The following is a 6,131-nucleotide window of genomic DNA, read 5'->3' as shown; positions in this document are numbered from 1 at the left end:
GAGTGGAGTCTATGGGATTCTTTAAATACAAGATCATGTCATCTGCAAAGAGGGAGAGTTTTATTTCTTCTTTCCCTATTTGGATCCCCTTTATGAGACTTGGGGTCTTAATACTATCACACTGGCCATATCTGGATTTTGGAGCACGTGCATTCGAAACTGTACATTACTTCTTAGCTAGCCAGCGCCACAGTAAGCATTGTCAGTCCAGGGCAATGGAAGGAACAGTGCAAGCAGAATAACTTCTCTTCATTTCTCTTATGCTGTGGCGCAGCAACTTGGGATACCCTTGGGTACGATTATTTTAATCCACTTGGCCAGCCATGGGCACCCACGTATTTGCTAACACATTATTCTGGATATTTCTGAGGAAGCTTCTGGTGAAACTAACATTTAAATCAGTGAGTTCTGAATAAAACATAGTGCTTCAGGTCAATGGATTTCATCCAATCAGTGGAGGGTCCATATAGAACCAAATAACAGTCTCCTCTCTAAGCAAGACAATTAAACAGACTGCCTTAGGATTCTTCCTTCTCTAACATGTTTTTACACCGCAGATTTTGACTCATCAGTCTCAATAACAATTGTCACAGTAAATCTATACATACTGTGTTAGTTCTGCTCCTTTGGAAAACAAGATGCAGAAATGCAGTAAGGCTCACCATCCAAGTTTTTTTCACACACTGAGAGGAGGCTTGTTTTCCAATCCCAAAGAGTTTGAGGTTCTCAACCTGCAAGTCTCATTCACCACCCGCACAGCAGCTCTGGTTCAGAGTGACCCAGTGAGGGTCTGTAGCTATACACTCTAATAGCCAACCTCCTTGAGGAAATAGGAGCCCATTTTAAGTGCATGTGTTCGCTGAATAATTCTTTCAGTCTGACTAGAGTATTCTCCATTCTAGTATACGTAACATTTACCTTTATACCTTCTTAATCATTAATTCTATTATCAGTCAACTAATAACATGGTTTGTCTCCTAAGACCATATTTAGTATCCTGTGAAATTTCATGAGTTAAACCAATTTTTGTTCACCCAATAAATGTCTTACATAAAAATCATTTTCCCAAGATTTATATATTTACACACAACAGAACTGGCTAAGAAAAAAATTACCTAATCTATACTATGAAAAGCTTGAATAACAAATCAACCTGTCTGTTTTTGGAAATTACTTTTACCAAAGATTCATAATCAGCATAGCCCTTTGGTGACTGTATGAGTTCATTAAGTAGACAGTCTCCTTGCATATAAGCTTCCAGATCATCCAGTGATTTGTTTATTCTACGATCTATGACCTGGTTCTGTGGAAAATAGCATGTTCTTGTTTTCTTTGACCTTCCTTTAGTTCCAACTTGGACTTCCCTAGCACTGTAACCTTTCTTGTTTCTTCCTCCAGATACATGCTGTACAGCTTTGCATGCAGCTTTTTCATAGTGGTCTCTCTGTTTTTCAGTGATCTCTCTTGCTGGCACTCAGAAAACAACACCTGTTGGAAGATGGACTATCTGGTGTTTACATGCTGTGGTGTTTACATGCTGACCCACAGCTCCACTGACTCCTGTACTATCAATTCTCAAATCTTTTGGGTTAATCACCAGACTAATCTCAGTAGGTTGGTGCAAGATTGCCACAGTCAAGGTGCTAGTATGGATGCGGCTTTGCTTCTCCGTTTTTGGCATTCACTGTGCTCTGTGCACCCTTCCTTTATATTTCATGTGTTTATAGGCATCTGATCTCCTGATACTGGCAAATGCCAGCATCTAAGATGCCATCTAAGGCCACCTGTCCACTTGGAAATTATTCTAGGATTTCAAACTGCCATCTTTTAAATGAAGCCTATTGCTGAGACCACATTGCCTCCTGACCCCCAACTCCTGCCCTTTCCTGCAGGATCAAATCATTTTCATCTTTTTCTTCTGAGGGAACCAAAAGTAAGATAATCTGGTGCTTCAACTGACATTTCTTTTTGACACAAAGTGACTTCATTTTCTGCAAATGCCCATAAATCTTTGTTCTCATCACCAGCAGGGCTTTGGTCTCGAGCAACTCCTGTACCCTCTCTCTCAGGAGCCGGGCCGCAGCCACCAACTTGGGGCTCCAGCCCTGTAACTGGCTTCTGGGCAATCCAGGAAGGTCCTCAAGGGCCCGCTGCAGGAGAACAGCTCCTCCAGCGGTGGATCACTGGGCAGAGGGCTGCAGACACTGAGCGGTGCTCCACAGAAGCCCACAGCGCATCTCCAGAACCAGCAAAATGATTTGACATGTAAGATCATCTTTTGCAACAAGCCACACTATTGCAACTTGGAAAATGATACTACAGGAATTAAGGTTTACTAATCGAATATCTCTTCCCAAGAGCATTCTGCTTTCCAGAATTCATCTCCCTTCAGTGTAGAGTAGAAATGAAAGGCTGGGGATGAATGCACATTTTACACTGGCACTGGGAGGAGATGGGCCTTCCTAATGGCTCTTCCATGACTGAGTCTTTGGTCTAAGCCATGTGTGGGAGGGGCCTGGGAGGAGTCAGGGAACAGCAGTAGCTATGGAGGTGGTGGAATCATTGCTGAAGGCACAGATATTCCTGAGAGTTCTGGCTATGAACTCATAGGGCACCTGGGAACATTGTATCAAGTAGTTGACAAGTGTTTTGGGAACTGTCATTGCCCTATAGCTATTGGAAGCCTTTTCTTCTTACAGAAATATATATTTATGTATTTACACATATTTTGTAAATGCATTAAGATGTCCTTTAAAGTAAGCATAGCCAGTAAAACTATTGAAATGTTAAAATTTAAGTTTAGTAATAAAATTACTAAAAAGCTAAAGCCTTTCTGGAGGAAGTAAGGATAAACTAAGATGTTGGGAAAGCAGTCTGCAGGTATACCTGGGCAGATGCAGCATCTAAGGATGAGTGAAGGCCACTGGCAAGGGGCTACAGTTGATCAAACAAGAAAAAAGACCCAGGAGGCACTGAGGGCTTGGGCTGTGGGAAGGGAAGACATAATATGATTTCATCTCACTGTGATCCACTCATACTTCCAGTATATGAAACATGAAACAAGAAACAGGTGGTAAGTCTCTTTGAGGGATGCTGTTGAAAGCCACTGTAATTAGCTATATAATACTGTGGCAATAAATCATGCCTAAAATGTTCTCTAATGAATGGTAGGTAATGGCAATGACTGAACTACATATATGAGGCTTAAAAATTTCCCTAAAATGATTCCTGGCTTTCCTGTAATGACATGGTAATTATTTAACTATGTTAATCAAATTAGCAATTACATAAGTCCTTTGAATGACTGTATATTCAGGTTATTCAGAGACTGGACTTTTCAGAGATAAGACAACAGGGAAAATATATATATATATATATATATATATATATATATGTCCTTTAAAAGTTGAAGAAGTAGGAAGAGATGATTTGGGAGGGACTTTAGAAGAAAGTAGTGTAACATGTTGGAGATCTATGAGGAGTCTTTTTCTGGGTGCCAACCTAATGCTTGGTGAATCTAGATCTGGAATGAAGGAGACATTGGGTCTTGGTGAATCTTTATTAGCCACACTGTGAGGGTTTTATTAAGTCTACAATGCCTATCTCAGAGCTTGCCTGTGTTCTATTTGGAGGAATGTAGTATGTTAAAATTCTGTCCTGGTCATCACTCCTGAGTGTATTCACATGTCCCCTCCTCATGAGAGGCTTTCCAATGTCTCATACACTCATTAGTTACTACTAAAAGGAACATTGAGATTTAGGAGAGCAACTGAGGGGAAGAGTGTTGTGTTGTGTGTCTAGGTGGGGATAGGTATCTGTGTGTCTGTGATACAGATAAACATGAGGGGATGTGGAAAGAGTGCTGAACCCATTCAGTCAAACAAGTCACTTGTTTGTCAACTGAGAACTCCATCAATCTCAAACTAGGACAGGCCCTGGAAGGGCAGAACTTCAGCAAAGGCCAGCTTCTCCTTGAGCACATGTCCTGGGGAAGATGATATACACATCTACCAACCAGGTGACCTAGCAGGTCAAGTTTAGAGTTTTTGGTGAATTACATCCATCATGATATGTAGCTGCTCTGTGTGGGCTACAATTTTTCCCTGAAAGAATTACTGCCAATGGGCTGGGAAGGTGGCTCAGTGGTAGAGCGCTCGCCTTGCATGCTTGAAGCCCTGGGTTGGATTCCTCAGCACCACATAAGCAGGAAAAAAAAGCCGGAAGTGGTGCTGTGGCTCAAGTGGTAGAGTGCTAGCCTTGAGTTGAAGAGCTGAGGGACAGCACCCAGGCCCAGATCCAGAGTTCAGGCCCCACGACAGGACCCCCCCTCCAAAAAAAAAAGAATTACTGTCAATGATCTCAGTTTTGGCTTTAGAGAATCTGTATAGTTTGGCTGGCAGGGTGCCTATGAGAAATTATATCTTGCCTTAAGAAAGTGCTTTATTGGGGTTGGGAAGGTGGCTCAGTGGTAGAGTGCTTGCCTCACATGCATGAGGACCTGGGATCAATTCCTCAGCACAACATAAACAGAAAAAGCCAGAAGTAGCGCTGTGGCTCAGGTGATAGAGCACTAGCCTTGTGCTGAAGAGCTGAGGACAGCACCCAGGCCCAGAGTTCAAGCATGATGACCAATGACAACAACAACAAAAAAAGTGTTTTAGTGACAAGATAGGGACACAAGAGGTTCTATCTTTGTCGCTGTTGTTTTTAACGTACTAAGTGAGTTTTTTTGATTCTTTTGTATGCTCTTCCCCCGTGCTATAACCCCTGTTTTCACTGTATTTGATTCTGGTGCCCTCCCTCTTGTATATACACTTTTCTAATTTGGGGAATGTGAAGGCCACTGGCAAGGAACATTTATAATATGCTACAGTTGATCACACAAAGATACAGGTTGACCCATTGTAACAATGAGTTGTATAAGACACTATGTTGAAAATGACCTTTGCAACTTGGGGTTGGGAGGAGTTGGGAGGGTGGGGAGGAAGGGATGGGAGGGGAAAAATGAGAGAGCAACAATTTTTAATAGGAAATGTATTCATTACCTTACTCTTGTAACTGTAACCCCTCTGTACAGTATCTTTACAATAAGAAACATTAAAAAAGAAAGTGATTTATTGAATATGGAAGTAGAAATCATGTTGATGTGTTTCATGTTATTTATTAATAGACATACCAATGGTGATAGGTGACTTTGACCTTATAATTTTGATTTTCTTTTTTTATGTTTTTACTGTAAAAAATAGTGTACAGAGGGGTTACAGTTACATGAGTGAGGTAATGAATGCATTTCCTTCGAGCATTGTTACCTCCCCCTTTGATTTTCCCCTACCATCCCTTGCCTCCTCTCCCCCTCCCCCCCCCCCGTGCCCCAAGTTGTAAAGTTCATTTTCTACATAGTGTCTTTTACATCTCATTGTTACAATGAATCATCTTTGTTTCATAATTTTGTTATTCCCTTCCCCTCCCCAAATTAAGAAAACATATACAAAGATGTAGGACACCACCATCAAATACAGTGAAAACAGGGGTTATGCTGTGGGAGAAGAACATACAAGAGAAACCAAAAAAAATCACATACTACATCTTAGATACATTAAAAACAATAGCAAGTAAGAAAAAAACAAGTTGTGTCCCTATCTTAGGGTTCATTTCACTTAACATCATCTTATATGGTCATATGTACATAGCTTTTGACTTTTTCTGCTTGTCCTCAACTTATACTAGTTATTGCAAATAAAGAAAACTATAAGATCTATATTTCTTTGGGCCTGGCTTACTTCACTTAATATGAATTTTTCCAAGTCTTTCCATTTCCTAACAAATATGGTGATGTCATTCTTTCTGATGGAGGCATAGAATTCCATTGTATATATATCCACCACATTTCCTCGATCCATTCATCTACTGAGGGGCATCTGGATTGGTTCCATATCTTAGTTATCATAAATAATGCTATGATAAACATGGTTGTGCTAGTAGCTTTAGTATAGCCTTGTTTGTGATCATTTGGGTAAATACCCAATAGTGGATATTTGCTTCTTCTTCTTCTTCTTCTTCTTCTTCTTCTTCTTCTTCTTCTTCTTCTTCTTCTTCTTCTTCTTCTTCTTCTTCTTCTTCTTCTTCTTCTT

At 40.6% G+C, this 6,131-nt stretch overlaps 1 pseudogene; it reads right to left on the bottom strand.

Annotated features, from left to right (window-relative positions):
- Positions 1 to 1,120: 1,120 nt before the first annotated feature.
- On the bottom strand, positions 1,121 to 2,275 carry LOC105984753 (annotated as a pseudogene).
- Positions 2,276 to 6,131: the final 3,856 nt, after the last annotated feature.

This window comes from Dipodomys ordii, unplaced genomic scaffold (genome assembly GCF_000151885.1).
Source record: "Dipodomys ordii isolate 6190 unplaced genomic scaffold, Dord_2.0 Scaffold26, whole genome shotgun sequence".
Lineage (NCBI taxonomy): Eukaryota > Metazoa > Chordata > Mammalia > Rodentia > Heteromyidae > Dipodomys > Dipodomys ordii.
The sequence above is the reverse complement of the archived record's forward strand: the minus strand, read 5'-3'. Positions and strand labels throughout refer to the sequence as shown.